This window comes from Eleutherodactylus coqui, chromosome 2 (genome assembly GCF_035609145.1).
Source record: "Eleutherodactylus coqui strain aEleCoq1 chromosome 2, aEleCoq1.hap1, whole genome shotgun sequence".
Classification (NCBI taxonomy): Eukaryota; Metazoa; Chordata; class Amphibia; order Anura; family Eleutherodactylidae; genus Eleutherodactylus; species Eleutherodactylus coqui.
The window spans coordinates 210,919,112-210,943,259 of NC_089838.1; positions in this window are offsets into that span (position 1 = coordinate 210,919,112).

Sequence of the window (24,148 nt, forward strand, 5' to 3'; positions counted from 1 at the left end):
CAAAAATGGCAACAGCACGCAAAATAAATTTACTATCAGAGGTATACATACTGTTATTATTTTAAGTGCAAATTAATCATGCCATGTCTGTGCCTTTTCATATGTATATCTATATATATATATATATGCGCCATCCAGATCTGTTTCATTAAGCCTGAGGAAGAGCCCTAAGTAAGTTTAAAAGCTCACTATAACATCATTTATTTTTGTTAGCCATTAAAAGGTATCATATCTACAAGTATACTTAGTTTCTCATACTGAGAACAATCACATTTTGCTCTACTGGCTAACATGGTACCAAACCTTTTTCGTTTTAGGACAATTACCCTGACACTAATGAGACAGACTCTAGTCCCTGAACTTCATAACTTGAATATATGGCTTCATCCTCCCCCTGATTCACTTACCTGCTACCACACTTGACAGTCTTTGCCATAAGCAGATGAGCATGACCTAAAACAGAATAACTGGCCGTACAAAAAATATATTGCCTCCAACTGGAAGTTGATCAGATACGGAGTCTGACACATTGAGTCCGGGGCCTTTGCCGTGCACTTTCAAGCAAGAGACTACTCAAGGTCAAGTTACTTCTGTACCTACTACTCAACCAGAACTTTAGTGAGCCTCCATGATAGACTCTCTGAGAATCACAAAGACTTCTTTACATACTAGGGGATTTGCAAACCTTACTTTATGTTACATCCATGATCCTTTGGTCTGGAAGTGCAGAAAATAGGAATCATTATGGCTTTACTGCAAGGTGACATGCACGCTTTGGCCTTCTCTTTACCCCTGACTCTTGTGAGCTGCTTTCAGCGGATGTTTTTCAATGCTAGGCAATTACCTCAGTGGAATGACCCTGGCCTTGATTGCCTATTTCACTTGGGTCTATCAGAATCAATCAAGAACATACTGGCTTATCTTCTGCATCTCTGGATTCTGACATGTCCCTGGCAGTTTGTTTGGATTACTGCCTATGGGAATGCAGACGAGAGTGTGCTTCTGTTCCTACATCCATCCATTACTTCTTCAAAAGAACCCATGCATATCGAGGTTACCCAGTCTCTATACCAACAAAGGCTCAAGCATTAGGAAATAGGTCTTTGATTTTTTGTGGGGAATCGGGACATGTGATCAGTGTGTACCCCAATCTTCTACTGCCAGAAAACTTCATCGTCTAGGTGAGTCGATGGATGCACAACTAGGCACACAGGTATTTCCTTCTGTATCTTCTAAAATTCTGTTACCAGACCTTTTGTCTTAACCAAAAAATTAATCTTGGCCTAGAGCCTTTGTTGATTGTAACTCTGTAATTAACATTATTGACTCCAAGGTTGTGAAAGACTTCTGATTTAACTACCTCAACCTCTTTTTGTTACTGCTATTGACAATACGCTTTTATCCCAGGGCAAGGTAAAATATGTTACCTGTCAAGTTTCTCTCTTGGTTGAAACTATACATCTAGGATTGATTTCTTTTTTACGTTCTTAACTCCTTGTCTACAGCAGTTGTGTAAGACATGGCTTGGTTACACTGACACAACCTGGTTCTTGATTAGCAACTAGTTCATATTGTGCAGTGGCTTGCTGAATGTCATCAGAAATGTCTGTCATTTTCTCTTAATGCTGTGACTACTTCTGTACATGGGTAGCCTGAATGTTTTGCAGATTTTCCTGATGTTTTCTGTCTCTTATTGAACAATCATAGGCTCTTATGCGGAAATAATTTTTTGAACTGCCACTGCATAAGAGCCCATGATTGTCCAATCAATTTAGAACCTAATTCTTGCCTCCCTAAAGGTAAAGCACATAATCTCTTGGGTCTGTAATGTTGCAGTAATCCCTCAATTTAGGTGATGCTATAAAAATATCAAAGACTCATGAACTAGGTATGCACAATTGTCTGTATAGTGTACCAAAGCAGAACACAACATGGAGCAATTAGGTCTTGTGCCAGAGCTGGTCTGAAAGGAAGTAGCTCACACTCGAAAGTTTTATTATAAAAGTAGAAAATTATGTAACACAAGGTCTAAATATATGCTATAGCAAATCACTTGATGATAGGGGGGTGCTGTCAGGGATCAAACCCAGGACCTCCTGTACACCAGTCTGCAATCTCTCCCTGCTGAGCCATCAAACCTTCTGGATAGCTCCCTTGATGGACCTTAGCCTGGTTCTCTTATCCCTGATCCAGTTCCCTGCCTTGGATCTGCCCTAGGCTTGATTAGACTTTCTATATAAACAGAGGCCTTTCAACTGCACCTCTTTTGATTGCTATGTGTGTATATCCATATTCATACATACTAAGGATTGTCCATAACAGTAGAAACTCTGACCATAATTCTGAATCTTTCCAAGCAAGGACTTCTATACGAAGCCCTTCTTTCTGTATCCATGATCATTGACCATCCTTTACAATCACTTGCAAACAATCAACAAAGGCTCTAGGCCAAGATTAATTTTTTAGGTAAAACAAAAGCTCTGGTAACAGAATTTTAGAAGAAACGGAAGGAAATACCTGTGTCTTGTTGTGCATCCATGGACTCACCAAGACAATGACGTTTTCTGGCAGTAGAAGGTTGGGGTAGACACTGATCACATGGCCAGATTCTCCACGAAAAAAACAAAGACCTAGTAGAGAGGACTTGTTATTTGTATAGTACCAACTTATTCTGCAGTGCTTTCAGGTAATTTTTTAAAAATGTATTACCCCCCCCAGCAAGCTGGGTACTCATTTTACTGACCTTAGAGGGATGAATCAACCTTGAGCCGGCTACTTGAGCAATGCAAGGATTTAACCTGCAATCTTCAGGTCATGAGTGAGAGCTTAAGCCATACTGCTGCCTTAACACTATGCACCACACAGGTACCTAATGCATTGCCCTTTGTTGGAATAGAGACTGTGTAATCTCAATCTGCATGGGTTCTTTTGGAGAAGTAATGGACGCTTTTACCCTGGGCATAGATGTAGGAATAGAAGCACACTCTCGTCTGCATTCCCATAGGCACTAATCCAAACAAACTGCCAGGGACATGTCAGAATCCAGAGATGCAGGAGATAGTCCTTGATTGATTCTTATAGACCCAAGTGAAACTGGCAATCAAGGCCAGGGTCATTCCACTGAGGTGATTGCCTATCATTGAAATTCTGTGCAATATTCCTCAGTAGTACGTCTAGCCTTACATAAGGACATGATTTTGCTTTCTGCTACAGCGACATGGTGAGAGTCATTGTAAAAAATGCTCAATGCTGAAAAAAAAGCATCTGCTGAAGGCAGCTCAAAAGAGTTGGTGGGTAAAGAGAAGGCCAAAGCGATCATGTCACCTTGCAGTAGAGCCATAATGAGTCCTACTTTTTGCACTTACAGACCAAAGGATTATGGATGTAACATAAAGTAAGGTTTCCAAATCCCCTAGTATGTAAGGAAGTCTTTGTGATTATCAGAGAGTCTATCATGGAGGCTACTGGTTGAGTAGTAGGTACAACAGCAACTTGACCTTGAGTAGTCTCTTGTTTGAAAGTGCACGGCAAAGGCCCCGGACTCAATGTGTCAGACTCCGTATCTGATCAACTTCCAGTTGGAGGCAATATATTTTTTGTAGGTCAGTTATTCTGTTAAAGGTCATGCTCATCTGCTGATAGCAAAGGCTGTCTAGTGTGGTAGCAGGTGAGTGAATCAGGTGTAGGATGAAGCCATATATTCAAGTTATGAAGTTCAGGGAATAGAGGCTGTTTCATTAGTGTCAGGGTAATTGTCCTAAAACGAAAAAGGTTTGGTACAATGTTAGCCAGTAGAGCAAAATGTGATTGTTCTCAATAAGAGAAAGCAAGTAATCTTGTAGATGTAATACCTTTTAATGGCTAACAAAAATAAATGATGTTATAGTGAGCTTTCAAACCTACTTAGGGGTCTTCCTCAAGGCCTATTAAGACACAACCATTACCACTCAAAATTCACTCCAAAGCTGTCTTTTGAGCCATTATCGTTGTGTGTAAATGTTCGCCCATGATGCAGATTTTGTTAAGCCGTAGAAGACAACGATGAGCCTTATCAGGAATTCACAGCGGAATACAGCTAATACTAGTGGTCTAGCTCTGTTCTCCATACCTGGCACGGAGCGCCAGGCTCTTTAACAGCCAGACGCTGGAGCAGGGAAACAGGTGTATGCAGAAGACAAGCGGGGACACCCCGCTTGTCTTCTGCATCCTCCGCTCCAAGCGCCCGGTGTATAACAGCCGGGCGCTGCAGCGGGGGAACAGCTATATCCAGAAGACAAGCGGGGACACCCCGCTTGTCTTCTGCAGCCTCCGCTGGCAGCGCAAGGTGATCGCTCAGCGATCATCTTGCGCTGTAAATGACACAACGATGATCGCTCAAAAGTCGCTTCAGCGACATCTTTTGAGCGATTATCGTTGTATCTAAATCAGCCTTCAGGCTTAATGAAACATCTAGATGGTGCATATATATAGCTATATATGTGAAAAGGCACAGACATGGCATGATTAATTTGCACTTAAAACAATAACAGACAGGATGAGCAGAGAAATAAATACTTAATTAGTCCACTGATAAGGGATGTGACAGTTTTATTTTCTCTAAATTGGTGTTAGGGGGTCACCAGACCAGCGTGTTATCTCTACTTGTGATTTCCTATATTCTCACCTGATGCAAAAAGCCCCCTTTGAGATTCATTCCATTCTTGAGCATATTGAAAATGGTCATAAATATATACGCCCAAATTTAGCTGTGACGCTGCGACTTGAAGATGCCTTTCAGTATGATAACTTTCATGTGTTCTATTTATTGCGTCTTTAGAAAAATGTTTCACCACTGGTGATTCTGTCTTTCTCTCTAATTGTATGGCGATGAGACCTCATTTTGGCTTTCAGTTTTTGTCCTGTTTCCCCAACATAAAGCCCCCCAACACAGGACATTCCCTGCACAGGATCAGGCACACAACATTGGCCATGGAATATGTGAATGACCCAAGAGTCTTATAGGCCTGCTGTGTGATTTGCATTTGTCCGTGGTCTGTACATGTGAGCAGGTCTTGCAGCTCCTTACAATACAGGGATAAGTTCCTTCTTGTGTTTCAGAGGGCAATGCACTCGTGATAATAAAGTTGCTCAATTGACCTATCACAATCAGGTTTTAGGCTGACTACTCTGGATAGCATATCCCGGGAACTGCAGATCTCCAGCCTTTATGACCTGTATAGGGATCTAGTTTTCAATGCTAGCCCCACTGACAAGCTGTTTTATGGGCTGGGGTGCCCATGCATTGATCTGATATCTGCAGAATACAATATGCCCTGTTCCTACTGCAATGGCCTGGCTTGGTATTGCAGGCCAAGCTCTCGTCCATTTCAATGGGAACTTGTCCTGCAATACCAAGCTACGCCACTGCAAGGGGATCAGAGCTGTCTCCTTCCTGCAGAAATCAGCTCAGCGCATGAGTGCCCCAGCTCGGGAAACAGACCGTCAGTGGGAGTCCTTGACAATGCAGCCCCATCAAACTTATACTGATGTTTAATTCTGAAGATAGGCCATCAGTATTTTACAACAGGACAGCCCTTTTAAGGAATGCAGTGTTTTAGGATTCTCGCATGCTCTGCTATTTTATTGCAACGATTTGCTTTATTTCTGCATGGATAGATACATCTTGATAAAATATGCACCTGGGACCACAAATTGGTAACTTCACTATAACATATTTTTTCTGTTGGCAAAAAACATCGGCAAACACATTTTATATCTATGTAAATTTTATTTGTTTGGATTGTGTTCCAGAAAGATAAAAATCTTTTTCTTCATAACTGGATTTGCAATCTCTTGCCTAGATGGAGAATGACTTCTCATTCCTGTCGACAAAGACAAAACAGATTGAATGCATCAAAAAGAAGTGCTTAGTATTTAAGGATACTATGTGCATAAATTCATTATTCTCTTGCTGTTTCTCATTGCCTGCGGGATTTTATTCCGCTGTTTGTTGTCTTTTTGTTCCGAATGAATTCACCGCAGCTGTTGCAATGTACATCTGTTGTACCCAGGGGCAAAAAAGACAAACATAATCACCAGGGACCCATGATAGTGTTTTCTAGATATTCCTATACCAGATCAACAAAAGTAACAACTTTCCTCCCATGGAGAAGAACAGTACCATGTAAGAAAAGGAAAGCTGAAGAATAGGGATGAGCGAGCACCAAAATGCTCGGGTGCTCGTTACTCGGGACGAAATTTTCGCGATGCTCGAGGGTTTGTTTCGAGTAACGAACCCCATTGAAGTCAATGGGCGACTCGAGCATTTTTGTATATCGCCGATGCTCGCTAAGGTTTCCATTTGTGAAAATCTGGGCAATTCAAGAAAGTGATGGGAACGACACAGCAACGGATAGGGCAGGCGAGGGGCTACATGTTGGGCTGCATCTCAAGTTCCCAGGTCCCACTATTAAGCCACAATAGCGGCAAGAGTGCCTCCCCCCCCCCAACAACTTTTACTTCTGAAAAGCCCTCATTAGCAATGCATACCTTAGCTAAGCACCACACTACCTCCAACAAAGCACAATCACTGCCTGCATGACACTCCGCTGCCACTTCTCCTGGGTTACATGCTGCCCAAGCCCCCCCCCCCCCCCCCGCACGACACAGTGTCCACAGCGCACACCAAAGTGTCCCTGCGCAGCCTTCAGCTGCACTCATGCCACACCACTCTCATGTCTATTTATAAGTGCGTCTGCCATGAGGAGGAACCGCAGGCACACACTGCAGACGGTTGGCACGGCTAGGCAGCGACCCTCTTTAAAAGGGGCGGGGCGATAGCCCACAATGCTGTACAGAAGCAATGAGAAATATAATCCTGTGCCACCGCCATCAGGAGCTGCACACATGGGCATAGCAATGGGGAACCTATGTGCCACACACTATTCATTCTGTCAAGGTGTCTGCATGCCCCAGTCAGACCGCGGTTTTTTTATAAATAGTCACAGGCAGGTACAACTCCGCAATGGGAATTCCGTGTGCACCCACAGCATGGGTGGCTCCCTGGAACCCACCGGCTGTACATAAATGTATCCCATTGCAGTGCCCATCACAGCTGAGGTAACGTCCGATTAAATGCAGGTGGGCTTCGGCCCACACTGCATGCCCCAACCTGACCGGGGTTTTTAATTCATAGACACAGGCAGGTACAACTCCCTATTGTGAAGTCCGTGTGGACCCACAGCATGGGTGGGTGCCAGGAAGCCACCGGCGGTACATAAATATATCCCATTGCATTGCCCATCACAGCTGAGGTAATGTCATGTTTAATGCAGGTGGGCTTCGGCCCACACTGCATGGCCCAGTCAGACTGGGGTTCTTTAGAAGTGGACACATGCAGTTACAACTCCCTGTGGACCCACAGCATGGGTTGCTCCCTGGAACCCACCGGCTGTACATAAATGTATCCCATTGCAGTGCCCATCATAGCTGAGGTAACGTCCGATTAAATGCAGGTGGGCTTCGGCCCACACTGTATGCCCCAGTCAGACTGGGGTTCTTTAGAAGTGGACACATGCAGTTATAACTCCCTGTGGACCCACAGCATGGGTGGCTCCCTGGAACCCACCGGCGGTACATAAATATATCCCATTGCAGTGCCCAGCACAGCTGATGTAATGTCAGCTTTAATGCAGGTGGGCAAAAAATTAATTGGATTACACTGTAGGCGAGGGCCCCAAAAAATTGGTGTACCAACAGTACTAATGTACCTCAGAAAAATTGCCCATGCCCAACCAAGAGGGCAGGTGAAACCCATTAATCGCTTTGGTTAATGTGGCTTAATTTGTAACTAGGCCTGGAGGCAGCCCAGTTAAAATAAAAATTGGTTCAGGTGCAAGTTTCAACGCTTTAACGAGCATTGAAACGTATAAAAATTGTTTACAAAAATTATATGACTGAGCCGTGTGGGCCTAAGAAAAATTGCCCGTTCGGCGTGATTACGTCAGGTTTCAGGAGGAGGAGCAGGAGGAGGAGGATGAATATTATACACAGATTGATGAAGCTAAAAGGTCCATGTTTTTGATGGTGATAGAGAACAATACTTCCATCCGCGGGTGCAGCCTACGTATTGTTTAGGTATCGCTGCTGTCCGCTGGTGGAGAAGAGAAGTCTGGGGAAATCCAGGCTTTGTTCATCTTGATGAGTGTAAGCCTGTCGGCACTGTCGGTTGACAGGCGGGTACGCTTATCTGTGATGATTTCCCCAGCCGCACTAAACACCCTCTCTGACAAGACGCTAGTCGCAGGACCAGCAAGCACCTCCAGGGCATACAGCGCGAGTTCAGGCCACGTGTCCAGCTTCGACACCCAGTAGTTGTAGGGGGCAGAGCGTCATGGAGGACGGTCGTGCGATCGGCTACGTACTCCCTCACCATCCTTTTACAGTGCTCCCGCCGACTCAGCCTTGACTGGGGAGCGGTGACACAGTCTTGCTGGGGAGCCAGAAAGCTGTCAAAGGCCTTAGAGAGTGTTCCCCTGCCTGTGCTGTATATGCTGCCTGATCTCTGCGCCTCCCCTGCTACCTGGCCCTCGGAACTGCGCCTTCGGCCACTAGCGCTGTCGGATGGGAATTTTACCATCAGTTTGTCCGCCAGGGTCCTGTGGTATAGTATCACTCTCGAACCCCTTTCCTCTTCGGGTATGAGAGTGGAAAGGTTCTCCTTATACCGTGGGTCGAGCAGTGTGTACACCCAGTAATCCGTAGTGGCCAGAATGCGTGTAATGCAAGGGTCACGAGAAAGGCATCCTAACATGAAGTCAGCCATGTGTGCCAGGGTACCTGTACGCAACACATGGCTGTCCTCACTAGGAAGATCACTTTCAGGATCCTCCTCCTCCTCCTCCTCAGGCCATATACGCTGAAAGGATGACAGGCAAGCAGCATGGGTACCCTCAGCAGTGGGCCAAGCTGTCTCTTCCCCCTCCTCCTCATCCTCCTCATGCTCCTCCTCCTCCTCCTCAACGCGCTGAGATATAGACAGGAGGGTGCTCTGACTATCCAGCGACATACTGTCTTCCCTTGCCTCTGTTTCCCAGTGCAAAGCCTCTGCCTTTATGCTTTGCAGGGAAGTTCTCAAGAGGCATAGCAGAGGAATGGTGACGCTAATGATTTCAGCATCGCCGCTCACCATCTGGGTAGACTCCTCAAAGTTTCCAAGGACCTGGCAGATGTCTGCCAACCAGGCCCACTCTTCTGTAAAGAATTGAGGAGGCTGACTCCCACTGCGCCGCCCATGTTGGAGTTGGTATTCCACTATAGCTCTACGCTGCTCATAGAGCCTGGCCAACATGTGGAGCGTAGAGTTCCACCATGTAGGCACGTCGCACAGCAGTCGGTGCACTGGCAGATGAAACCGATGTTGCAGGGTGCGCAGGGTGGCAGCGTCCGTGTGGGACTTGCGGAAATGTGCGCTGACCCGGCGCACCTTTCCGAGCAGGTCTGACAAGCGTGGGTAGCTTTTCAGAAAGCGCTGAACCACCAAATTAAAGACGTGGGCCAGGCACCTTGTGGGGTGCTTGGCCATCATATGTCTGCGCATGCTGGTGGTGGTGAGGCTGGTGGTGGTGGCTCCCCGGCTGATCTTGGCGCGACAAAGGTTGCACACCACTGTTCGTCGGTCGTCTGCACTCTCAGTGAAAAACTGCCAGACCTTTGAGCACCTCGGCCTCTGCAGGGTGGCATGGCACGAGGGGGCGCTTTGGGAAACAGTTGGTGGATTATTCGGTCTGGCCCTGCCTCTACCCCTGGCCACCGCACTGCCTCTTCCAACCTGCCCTGCTGCTGCACTTGCCTACCCCTCTGAAGACCTGTCCTCAGTAGGCGTAGCAAACCAGGTGGGGTCAGTCACCTCATCGTCCTGCTGCTCTTCCTCCGAATCCTCTGTGCGCTCCTCCCTCGGACTTACTCCAATTACTATTACCTGAGTGATAGACAACTGTGTCTCATCGTCATCGTCCTCCTCACCCACTGAAAGCTCTTGAGACAGTTGCCGGAAGTCCCCAGCCTCATCCCCCGGACCCCGGGAACTTTCCAAAGGTTGGGCATCGGTCACGACAAACTCCTCCAGTGGGAGAGGATTCGGAACCATTGCTGCCCATTCTGGGCAGGGGCCCGAGAACAGTTCCTGGGAGTCTGCCTGCTCCTCAGAATGTGTCATTGTAATGGAGTGAGGAGGCTGGGAGGAAGGAGGAGCAGCAGCCAGAGGATTCAGAGTTGCAGCAGTGGACGGCGCAGAATTCTGGGTGGTCGATAGATTGCTGGATGCACTTTCTGCCATCCACGACAGGACCTGCTCACACTGCTCATTTTCTAATAAAGGTCTACCGCGTGGACCCATTAATTGTGAGATGAATGTGGGGACGCCAGAAACGTGCCTCTCTCCTAATCCCGCAGCAGTCGGCTGCGATACACCTGGATCAGGAGCTCGGCCTGTGCCCACACCCTGACTTGGGCCTCCGCGTCCTCGCCCGCGTCCACGTCCTCTAGGCCTACCCCTACCCCTCAGCATGCTGTATTACCAGTAGTGCAGAAACAGAACGCTGTAATTAAATGTGCCGCTTATTGGCCTGTGGTTGGAGGCTGACTTCCCTTATGGAACGCACAGCAGAGCCAGGAAACAATTTTGCACACGCCTGTAGTGAGACGTAGGTGCGTATGACTGAGCTAGTGGAATTCACAGCGCAGAAGCAGTCAAGTGGCCAAAGGCCAGTAGTAGGCCTTAAGTATTTTGCTTCTATTTTTTTAAAATGCTGAGCTGATACAGCAGACAGATACTGTAGGCAGCGTATAATATTATGTATACTCTTTCCCTCTGGTGGGATGACAGCGCTGATGTAACAGAGACAGCAGATCCAGGAAACAATTTTGCGCAAGCCTGCTGTAACGCTTAGCTGCGTATTAATTAGGACTACTACCCCCAGCAGATAGATACTGTAGGCAGCGTATAATATTATGTATACTCTTTCCCTCTGGCGGGATGACGGCGCTGATGTAACAGAGACAGCAGATCCAGGAAACAATTTTGCGCAAGCCTGCTGTAACGCTTAGCTGCGTATTAATTAGGACTACTACCCCCAGCAGATAGATACTGTAGGCAGCGTATAATATTATGTATACCTTTCCCTCTGGCGGGATGACGGCGATCATGTAACAGAGACAGCAGATCCAGGAAACAATTTTGCACAAGCATGCTGTAACGCTTAGCTGCGTATTAATTAGGACTACTACCCCCAGCAGACACGCAGTAAACTGAAGACGGTCACAGGCTGCCCAAATATAGTATTTTTCCCCAATTTTTTGGAAAAAGCCCACTGCCTATATAGCCTGAATATCTCTTTCCCTGCCTCACCAGTACTGGCCCTATACTCTGTACAATGACTGCAGACTGCGGACGCAATGCTCTGCACGCCCGATATACAAAAAAAAAAATTGTGCAACACTGCTAAAAGCAGCCTCCACAGTACTGCACACGGTCAGATGTGGCCCGAAGAAGGACCGTTGGGGTTCTTGAAGCCTAAAATAACTCCTAACGCTCTCCCTATAGCAGCTCCGGCACCAGCAGCACTTTCCCTGATCTCTGTCAGAATGCATCTGTGGCGAGCCGCGGGAGGGGCCGATTTATATACTCGGGTGACACCTGATCTCCCCAGCCACTCACTGCAGGGGGGTGGTATAGGGCTTGAACGTCGCAGGGGGAAGTTGTAATGCCTTCCCTGTCTTTCTATTGGCCAGAAAAGCGCGCTAACGTCTCAGAGATGAAAGTGAAAGTAACTCGAACATCGCGTGGTACTCGAACGAGTATCAAGCTTGGACGAGTACTTTCGCTCATCTCTACTGAAGAAGTATTCCAATACCATTTATTCTAAATAAAGACTATCAAATCCAGATTTCTATGATACTTGATTCTTCTTTCTTGTTCTGTCTCAAATCACAAACGAAATGGTAAGGTAAGCTCTAGGAGCCCTAAAGGCATCCACTTTGTTCTTTTCTCCTTTGCCCTCCTGTGAATGCTAGCTAGAGAGTTTGGTAAAAGGGGTTGACCAGCTGTTTTTCACTGAGTCACTCAGTCTACAATGAAGACAAGGCCTTGGTTTCGAGGTTTAGTGTTTTTTAATATACTGCACTCTCATCTGAAGAAAGAATCTTGGTGGTATACGTATTTTTTATTTGAATTATATAGGATAGAGCGAGATAGAATACCATGGACTCTTGTTTTTTTGGATTCCGTTACACTACTCCAGGAACCAATTTAACCCTTTGCAATCTAATTTTGGATTCAGGGTTTCCTAGGGGTCTTTCTCTTTCTGACATTATACAATGGCGCCATCCGCTGGCTAGAGCCAGTACTGCAGTATGGGACATACTGGCGAGGCCCCCAACAACAGAGTGGCCAGTAACCTACAGTAAGAATACCGTGCCGGACGTCTTCTGACATCGGAGCTGTACAGCCTTCAAATCAGAATGTCTTTAGACGTCAGACAATGGATTGGAAAGGGTTAAAGAGGTTTTCCGGGCCAGAGGTAACTCCCATTACAGCAGCTGTAGCATAAAAAAGACTTTGTACATATGACCTTACTGTGAAAGATGCAGCTACCTGCTCCTTTTTGGCTGCTCACGTGAATGGAGCAGGTGCAACTGGTGGCAGCCCTCACCATCTTCTTTCTAACCTACTCAGTTTGAAGTTGGTGGAGAAAAGAAGAGCCAAACAGATGAAGAAGATACAAGCAGTAAGTTATTTTTAGGAAAGAAACCTGGAAAAGAATAATTAGACATTGGAACGGTGAAGTACTACAACTCCCAGCATTGCCTTGTCATGAATAAGTACACACTGAAACACGTAGCTACTATAGGTTCCAGCAAACAGCGGTCTGCAATATATGTTGATGTATTTTTAATCGCATGGAATAAATGTGGAAATTTTTAAAGAGCCACTCCAGTGATTTTTTAAAAATTCATTCATTCATTATGTAGCAGTATATAGAACTGAGCTAGTGTTACTTTGGTTAGTTATTTTGTCTGAAACTTCCAGCCTCTTTTTCCTCAGATGGTCATATGATCTCAATTCTGACCAGCTCAGAATTGATTGGGGTTATGCAATCATTTTCTAGTCAAATTCTCAGTTTGTGTGATGCCATTACGTGATCCTTCCCTCAGAAACTGCCTAGAGAGGAACATAAACACTCCTATCATAGTAACTGATAATGATCACACAGCTCCTGTCACACAGTTATAATAGAGGAGATCACAACTCATCCTTCTGACTGTATACGTATGGTCCATAACCTATCTAGGTGAATATAGAAGGTAATAATTATTCAACTGTCCCCCCAGCAGGCAAAAATGGTATAGCCTCAGCTAATGTTGTGCGGCTGCATCATTGGATAGATGCGGAACTGAAAGTAAAAAATGTCAGCCTTAATAAACATCACACAGAAGGCTGCAGTGCATGGACGTGCTTGAATATGCAAAGCAGACCTCCAAAGTGTGACAGGCAATGAGATGAGGGGGCAGGCATGGAAAAATGTGTTTTCGCCGGAGTGGCCCTTTAATGTAGTGTCTGCTAGCTGGATCATTCTCTAGTACAGGAGTTGTGCCATGGTTGGAACGGGACCCATGTCTGCCTGATCGGGCAGGTATTTCCTTGGTCATTAGAAGCTGCCTCCCTCTCCCCCCAAAGCCTGTGACTATATGCACACTGCAACACTGAGGTTCTACAAGTCCCAGAATAGCCTGTGAAGCAATGCAGGCGCTCAGTAAGTAGTCCCTTCTATGCATAGCACGGCCAGATATTGGGTGTATAACAGGAAGTGAAAATAAAGATACGAATTACAGATATGTTATCAGCCTCCTGTAAAGAAACACTCTGGGGCAATTTTTCATCATTTCTTTGGTGTGCAATAAGCGTAAAGTGTATGGCAGTGCAGTTATATCTAATACATGTATCATACGGATCATTGTATTCATGAATAGCTACTCCTTGTCCGTCCCCAATCCCTCTGTTGTGACTTGCTGAATCCTACAGTCACTTTCTTTATTCATGCCTATGAGAGCTGCAATGCGAGTCTCATAGGAATGAATAGAGAAAGTCACTTCCAGTCTGCCATAGTATTCAGCAAGTCACAACAGAGATTACATGGGACATGGGGGGACTGGCACAGAGCATGCACCTTGATCTTACTGCACACTGAGGTAAGGATGAAAAAAACTTCCCCAGAGTACTTATTTAAACCATTCATTAAGCGCTGCGGAATATGTTGGCGCTATACAAATAAAGATTATTATTATCTAATTTAGGAGATTGGTCATTGCAACTAACCACAGCAAAAACTATTTATTAGGCCGGTCTCACGTGGACAGATTTGAATTGCGGATTACACAATCATATAATCTGCAGTAATATGCTGTTTAATCAAATAGATTAGATTACGCAATTCTGCTCACATAATCCGCTTGTAGAAAATTAAACGCAGCTTGTATTTTACAGCGGAATCCGCAACTATTAAGCCCACTGTGCTTTAGGGTTGTGGATATACCTGTAGCCCATATGCAATTAGAAACAAAAACAGCTGTACTGCGAATGACTGCCTGCGTGAGTACGCGGTCATATGCAATATATTACGCAGCAATACACAGGCTTATCAGCCGGGCTTGCAGGTGGAATCCACTGCCAAGCTTCCAGCACACGGAATCCGACCTGCTCGTGTGAGCCCGGCCTTACACAGTCCCTTTTTTGCACTCCGATACAGTTTTACTTCAGCGCACAGTTTCTCTCACTTTCCCAGTGAGATATGATGTCAACACTGAATTTCTTTTGGTTGGTACTTTTCTTGATCTTGCACAGTTTGAGCTTCAACTCATCCACTAACAGTTGATAGTCTGTGCTGCAGTCAGCACCAGGGAGCATTGTCATAGCAGCAATGGAGGTTTTCCTGTCAATCTGGTTCCGATGTTGTCCATTTGACGAGGTCCATTTGTACAAGCATTGCTTGGGCTGAAAGAACCATGTGTCTGCAATCCTGAATCAATTCTCCTGACAAAATTGCACCAAACAATCTCCAGCTACATTCCTTTCACCCAACCCAAACTTGCCTACAATCCCTGCATCTTCACCTACTTTTGCATAGAAATTGCCCATAATGTACGGAAGCTTCTTCTTTGGCATTTGGTTCACTGCACCTTGGACTTCGCTGTAAAATTGTTTGATCTCATTTTCACTTGCGTCTGAATTTAGAGCATAGACTTGTAGTAAGGTGATGTTAAGTGGTTGGCCACGGATTCGAATGGATATTACCCGATCGCTGTATGCTCTGTGATTTTCGAAGCATCCAGCCACCCGCTTGTTTACAATAAAGGCGACTCCCTTCCTTCATTTCCAGAAAAGTATATCACAAAATCATCTGATTGAAATTGACCATTTCCAGTCCAGTGTACTTTACTAGTGACAAGGATATCAGGGTCAGTTCTCATCATTTCCTGATTCACAATTTACAGTTTGTGAAGGGACATGCCACTGACATTCCACATTTCAACTTGGTAATACTTTGTGCAGTGCAAGGCTGCTCCTTTTGTCATGGGCACCATCAGCCATTGCGTCATACACTCCCTGACTATTAGGCAAACACCCTTTCTCTTCCCCAGTTGTTCATAAGCTACTGTCCCACATATGGCTCCCCTTGGGGTAAATAACGCAGTATTTTGATAGATCGGACTAATACAGATGCAGCAATACCATATATGTGTTTTTGTTTTATTATTTAGGTTCTTTTATTATAAATATAGGAAAAATTTTTTTTTACTTTTTATTACCTTTTATTTTTTTAATAATTAATTAGTAAAACTTTTTAAAACTAATTTTTACTCTTTTTTTACTTCCCAGAGGGGACAAAAACTTGCGATGCTTTGATTGCTCCTGCAGTATGATGTAATGCCATAGCATTACATTATACAGCGATCCGACAGGCAATCTATCAAGCCATGCCATTCTGCTATGACAGCCCCTGGCTGCCATGACACCCGCACGGCAACCTGCAAACTCATCGCGCGCGCGCGCGCGGGGGGGGGGGGGGGCGTACGGGACCCTGGAACATTGATCAGGGGATTTAAATGCCACTATCAGAATTAACAGTGACATTTATAGGGTTAATAGCTCCCATGAGCGGCACGGCTTATCGGAGCTGTTGCGGGTAGGTGTCGGCTGGAAGAAACAGCTGGCACCCGCATTGTATGGAGCGAGATCACCCTGTGATCTCCCTTTCTACATACTCCGAACATGCGGGACGACACTGTACATCCTACAGTGTTAAGGGGTTAAACTTGCCACCAAAGCATACCTTGGAAACTATGCAGCTGCACACTTAGATCCCGAAATCCACTTGTATAACCATAAGAAATATAGTGCAATAAACATATAATCTTCAAATATTGTAATGCTTTATCCAAATTGTTTTAATAAATACAGTCAAGCTGCCCCCCCCCCCCCCCCCCCCCAGCATGAACAAAGTCCCTAACTTCGCAGGGGGCGTATTTGTGTACATGACATTTGGGCATGCAATACACAGAGAATAGAACCCATTGATTTCAATGAGTTCATTCACCCCCATGCACATATTTTCCTGCGCATTTTGGGCGATGAAAAAAAGAACAGAGCTTGGTCTATTTTGCACACCTAAAGTCCCAGTAGACGTTAATGGGGATGCAGAAATGTGTGCATAAGATGCTAGGAAATGCGTGAAACACTGCGTTATTGCGCAGGAAAAAAGAACACATCTTAAACTTATTAAACTAATTAGCCATTTCAATAACTGGAAGAATCACACTCAAATAAAAACATGCAGATGCAACGTTAGTTATACAAATACACTGTGCTCATGCACTCAAATACGCATATGCTCGTGTGAAGCTGGCCTAAAGCACAGATCAAGGTATGAAAGGCAGGAGAGATAGTGTAAGCACTAGTCAGCCACACCCCTTTCCTCAGGCATGCAGTGTACCCACCACCAATTTACTTAAAGGAGATGTCTCGAGGAAGCAGTGATTTTTTTTTTTTGCCCAGTCCCCCTAATTAAACATACATTACTAATTACCCCTGTAAATTACTTTCCTAGCTGGTTTCTACTTACCGTTCCAGCGTTTCAGCAACTTATAAAAGTTTCCCCAAGATGGCCGCCGGCTCTTTCCCCGTCGCTCGCTGCAGCCCGACGTGCGCGCTCCCGAGACGCTGCCAGCTGTGTCTCCATGGCAACCGGACGCCAAGCAGCCGCCGACCGGACGCCCCGCAGCCGCCGACCAGTCACCCACCGCCAGGCAGAAGGTAACCGGCGCAGCCCCCCCCCCCAGCGACAGCCCCCCCGGCCTAGCGCTAGTTCCCCCATCACAGCGGCAGCCCCCCCGGCGCAGCGACAGCCCCCCCGGCCTAGCGCTAGTTCCCCATCACATCGGCAGCCCCCCCGGCGCAGCGACAGCCCCCCCCGGCCTAGCGCTAGTTCCCCCATCACAGCGGCAGCCCCCCCCGGCGCAGCGACAGCCCCCCCCCGGCGCAGTGCTAGTTCCCCCGGCGCAGCGGCAGCCCCCCCCGACCCATCACTTACCTGGGACGCTTCTCGGGGCTGCTGGGCTGGGCTGGGCTTCTCCGCTGGGCAGCTCCAGTTTCTGCACCTTCCTCTAACAGAGGAAGGTACAGAATGGCCGCTCCAGCGCGCTCCCGAGCAGTGACAGCTCGTCTGCGCATGCGCAGAAGAGCTGTAGCGGGGAGCACACTGAAGCGGCTCGTGCTGAATGGAGAAGACCGGACTGCGCAAGCGCGTCTAAAAAAGCAAGCTGCCGGCGAATTTAGACGGAACCATGGAGACGAGGACGCTAGCAACGGAGCAGGTAAGTGAATAACTTCTGTATGGCTCATATTTAATGCACGATGTATATTACAAAGTGCATTAATATGGCCATACGGAAGTGTATAACCCCACTTGGTTTCGCGAGACCACCCCTTTAACATCATCATCACCATCACACATCCGTTAAGACAATAAATAGAAAACACTGAGGAGCAAATTCCTAATTTACTCTAACAGCAGGAGCTAATAGTAAAATTATTATAATCAAGCAGCAAACCCTTCAAATCAGTTCTTATAAAGACAAGCTAAAGGTACAAACCTCTTTTTCGGGGCTACAAATAGCCTTAGTTCTACAATAGCCTCTTTTTTCTTGTTTCCTCATCATTCCCATTAATATCTTCCAGAATTATCCATTTCAGGTCGTACACTTTACGCTGCATCTCAAAAAATGTTGTGCCACCCCTATTTCACCGTGAGTATTCCCCTGTTCATTCTCCATCGTTCTGATTGAAGAATGGTGCTCATTAAGTCTCTGCTTCACTGTTCTAGTAGTTTGTCCTACATAACCTTTACCACATGGACATCTTAACATATAAATGATATTAGAACTACTACAGGTCAAGTATATTTAAACATTAATTTTACTACCAGTCAGGGGGTGATGGAAACTGCCATCTTTAATTATGCTCAAACAATTTTGATAACAGGCATGCAAATGTGCTAAGTTCCTGAGTAATCAAGAACAACTGTATAGATATTTCTACTGGCTCCACATCTGCACAGACAGACATATTTGCTACAGATCTAAGCTTTTTGTATACAAACATTAGACTTTCTTTAAACAAATGACCATATTTTGGTACACTTTTAAGAAATCCCCAATACTTCTCAATAGTTCTCTATAAGGGCTCATTCTCTCAGGAACTCCTCTCTCGCCACGGATTCCTTCTTCTTCCCTGCAGGAAACCCTGGTCTCACTGCTGTTGGGGGATTAATAAACCTTCGCCCGCCGCCTTGCATAGTCTTCCATAGCAGTTTATAGGGGCCTCTGCGATTTTCTGCAACAAGATAGGTCAAAACCAATTTTTTAATGCAGCAGGGAATTTCAGTCACTCAATCCCGCTGCTGATTTTTTTTTTGTGCAATTTTTTTTCTGTTGCGGCTACAAATAGTTTATCGGAAGGTTTCCATGGTTCTATTAGACGCGATTTTTTGACGCATGTAACTTTGCTGCAGAAAACCATCCATGTGAAGGAGGCCTAAAAGAGACTTTAAGGCAAGTCATGTCTGTAAACGCCAAGACTTATACTATTACTGTCACTGCTAAGCTCTATGCCTAACATACACTTTGTAGCTATCAAGCTTATGACTGGAACCACTATGCTTTGTGCCTCCTGTGGAGTAAAGATTTAGACCTCTTTCACATGGGCGACAAAGTCGAGCGATTTTGTCGCGTTGCGACAATGCTACAAATTGCATGTATGTGAAGCCCATGTTTTCCTATGGAGCCTTACTCTCTGTTGCATCGCACGAAAACGCGATTTTCATGCGGTGCAACGTTGACAGTAGGAAATCCTACCGTCAAAGACTAAACTAAGCCATAGCTGCAAGAAAAAGAAAAAAAAAACATATGCATCACCTTAGAAGCTCTGTCCGATGCTGCTGAAGCTTCCTCTCAGTCCCGACACTGTTTCTCTTCATCTCTTGTGACAGGGATTGAAAAATCCCTGCCTCCTGGAAATGCTGGCTGTGATTGACTGACGCTTAGCTAATCACAGCCAGCGCTTCCAGGAGGCGGGTATTTTTTAATCTCAGTCCAGAAGAGATGAAGAAGAAGACTGCCGAGGACCGAGAAGAAGGTGCAGCGGAGCCCCAGACAGCGCTTCTAGGTGATGTATACTCTTTTTTTTTTTTTCCTGCAGCTCCTGCATATTTTCGGGGTAGGTCTTGTATTTCAATCCCCTCCGCTCCCGAAAATCCTTGCATGTGGATGTAGTGCTACAAAGTTGCGTGACTTTGTAGCACGACATGCGATTTTGTAGCGCTAACCAGCTGTACGATATCACCCGTGTGAAGGAGGCCTTATTCTACTGCTGGTGTCTGCCTAGCTTATGACACCATCTTCAGTAGGGCCCCTGTAAGTGGATTGATCAAGGGCTATACATACAGTAAGTACTGACCTTCTTACAGGCGTGCGCTTATTAAGAATTTTGGAACATTTTACTGTAATGTAATTCAAATTTAGGCCAGATTCAGACCGGTGTATTTGCGCATTCAATTTTTGCACATGCAATACAAAGAACATAGAACCCATTGATTTCAATAGGTTCATACACAAGTACATGTTTTGCGCGCACAATTGCGTTGTACAAAAAACCCACAGGTTGTTATATTTTGCTCAGGAAAGCACATTTGCACAGGAAAAGAACATACCTGGCATTTATTAAATAATATGACCATTTGAATTGCTGGGAGCTTCGGTGCATATTTTTATTGCGCACACCAAAATTACAGTAAAAAACGCTGTTGCATGCACAAATACACTTATGCTCATGTGAATCCAGCCTTAGAATGGCGTACGAAATGCCAGTTTTAAGAAAACTCCCCCATTATCTTTCCTCAACTCTTTTATAAGCTGCATCAAAAAATCAACCTTCTTTTCAAGAATTCTCATTATTCAGTTAAGCACAGCGTTTTCATCTCATGCATGTATGTCCCTTTCCCAACATGACGGTTACAATATGCTCTAGACACTGAATGTTGCCATTTTACTTCTAGTCTAATAGAATGTTAGAAATCTTTTTCAATATAATCTTCCATTTTATCCAAGTTAATGAATTGTCATTTATTTTTAGTGAAGTTGATCGGTTTTCGTCTGGTCTGAAAGTTCATGATGTGTACAGTAATAGACGCTATATGTAGGATCTTGCTGCTTTAGATGATATGACTTTAGATTCTGAAGCTTATCCTGTTTCCCGCTTGATGTTTTGTGAATTGGTTAATTTGTATAAAATAATGGAATATTCCTCAAATTGGATATTATAAGTATGAACAACGAAATACATCTTACTGTGTCATCTCAAGACTAGGATATGTCACAATCTGTGTACACAGGCTCGGAGGAGTTCTGACAGTATAATAAATTGCCTTCTGCTGGGCCAGGACAGGCAGAATTACTGGGCTGTGTCAGATAGCTGTGCTGATACAGCAGGCTTAATAGAAAGTGGGTGTCCTTGAGTGAATGCAAGAAGAGGAAAGACAGAGTTAAAGGCTAATACAGTGTCTGCATTTTGGACCTGCTTGAAATAGTCTTCTTGCTTTATCATCTAGTCCCATGGGTCTGGTATATATAAGAAAACTCTATACGGATGGAATAGTCTATAGGAAAACTGCATAGCAGAGCTGTAAAACCGTCCATGTCACAAAGCGCTGTGCAAGAGAAAACAAGCAATTCATTTATGGACAGTTTCAATAGATTCCCAATAGCATTAGATGTGAGATTGTACACAGCAAAAATAGCCAAATGAGAAATGAAATCCCTAAATGTCATACGGAAAGGCAATCAAAGATTCCCAACTGTTATATACTTCTTCCCATTGTATGTCAGGAGATCATATTGTACAATGTCTGTACAGTATTTGATTGGAGACCACAATGAAACCCCTTCCAATAGAAATAGAATAAAAGACAGTGAGAGACGCAGATTATTTAGTTCATATGGTTGATAATAAGGTTTTGTGTCTATAATCTTTGCATCCATGGTAACAAAGCAATTGAATTACTTCTAGTGCAAGGAAATTTATTCCATCAATAGTTGCTATTGGGAACATGTGCAATATAAATAATTTCCAGGCCAACAACTTTGTGAGTAATGCAGGGGCCATAACTGGCTAGACCTGCATTTATAAGTTGTGCTGCCCTTAGTCGCTACTTTGTACATCCTAAAGACATATTCACTCCATAATTCTCCCTGTGTGAAAAGGTATTAATGATTTTTCATTCAGACACAGCAGTGACTGCAGTGTTTTAACCTTGCCTTTGATATATTCCCACATCTACTACATAAATACAAGGGAAAGGGTTAGATCCTCTTGAATATGAGGATGCTCACTTTCCTTTATTTAGTAGCTGGTTCATCGGAGCATATAGTTTCATGAAACCACTCTTCTTATCTACGCTAAGAACGTCGGGAGTTTCTGGCTCACTGAGGTCCTAGTTCTTTTGGTCTTTAAAAGGCTTGTCCAGTTGTAAATTTTTCATGGCTTATCCTCAGGATAAGTCTTCACTAGTAGATTGGCAAGGTCCATTGCCAGGGAGCCCCATAGATCAGCTGTTCTCTGGGCCAGTCCGCTCATGTACTGAGCTGATTTCTTGGGGAAGCAGACAGCTCCATTCTGACTGCAGTGGCCCAGCTTGGTATTGGAAGCCAGGTCACCATTCATTGGAATGGGAAACTCCTTGCCTCATTCCATTCAATCCTACTAACAAAAACCACACCTCTTTCAACGAGCATACAACCTGTACCGAAGAGCCCCTCAACTGGTATTCCAACAATGCTTCCGCTTAACATGTCTAGAGCTGCTTATTCTATTCCCTGACCACTTGTATTTACTCCCCATTCTTTAGAGATTGTAAGCCCATATAAACAGGGCACCTACCTGATGTATCTTGCAGACAATTATTTCAATTTGTCTGAAACTATATGTCTTTTGTAATAGTTGCAATGTGTTACTCCATTATTATGCTATGTGAAGCTCTACAAAGGTTTATGGTACTATATAAGTCAATAATAATATCCAGGTTTCAGTCATATAACTTTATAGGTAAGAACTGGGGGCTATATCATGCTGCTGCATGGCCTAATAAAGAAGTTATGGAATAAAGTTGTTGAATAAAGGCAAAGGAGAATTCTCACTGTTGAAAGGATTCATACCTTTCTCTATTTTTGTTTCACATGAAGGGCAATCTGGCATATTTACTTTCACTATGGTCCACTGGTATTTTTTTCCCCTTCGGCATAGTATTAAAATGGCAGAAAAAAATGGTAACACAAGTGATCCCATAATTTTCTCAGGATGTCTCCCTGACCCAATACAGTATATGCACAGTTGTGTCTGGATACAACTGATACATGTATTATAAATGATGTCAATTAGAAGTACTTTTAGAAAGACCTCTCCATTAGTTGTGATATTTCACAGATAATTCGTCATTGTATAGTTGAGTTTATTTGCATAAAGCCCACATCAGTTATTTAAAAGTATTGAATGTCTCAAATAAAGTGTGGAAGTCTAGTAGTGTAGGGATGCAGAGGCAGCAGGTGGACTTGGGCCCTGGTGCTTCAGGAGCCCAAAGGTCTCTATGCCATATAAGAAGCTACTATAAATGGCACATTAGATGGGAGACGCTGATACAAATTTTGAATTGGGGCACAAGAGCTTCAAAGTTACACCACAGCCGATACCCAGTTGAAGGCTTACTAAATCTTGAGGCATCTTTATATTAAAGTCTCCACATTACATTTGTATGAATAAAAATAAATTAAAAACGATGAGGCATGTACTGAAAAGCAATAAGACTTCATTCATATATATGAAGCCGTGGATCATTTCCCTCTGCCTTTAAAAGAAACCTGCTGCATGGGTCACTGGACCCCTAGGTGGTGCTATCCCTTCTATCTGTCAGGAAATTAAAACCAATGGTCTGCTGGTCCACCTTGTAGAAACATAGCATGTTGGGTTGGTTGGATCATTTATAACACTTCTTGTGTTAATTTCGAACACTTTTGTGATAAAGAGGTTTCACCCATTTCAGATGGCTTCACCAATTGTAGACAATTAAGCATTGGGGTTGAAACTGAGTACTAGAGTTATGTGAATGAGACCAAAAGGCAAAAATAATACTAAATAAGCCTCCAGCATTCTGTAAGAAATAAGACGTCCATTTTAGGTTACTGTGATAATGTTTTTTTCCCAATAATGCCTAAAAATAGCAGAGACTGTGTAATATTATAATACTCCATATTTATAATGCAAATATCTGCTTAACATTGGAACTTGACTAGGCTAGCAATAAAGAAGCACATATAGAAATAACATTTTGTGCTTACTTATAAGGACAATGTAAAAAAATAAGAGAAAGGCTTATACAGAAGGAATAGGGCAATGGGAGGTATGATCAAGAAAGTGCAGAAAGTCCTATGTTTAAACGGCGAAGGCGGCATTAGAGGAGAGTCATTTAGCTGTGAGATGGAAGAGTGGATTTAAGAACAGGCAGGTTGG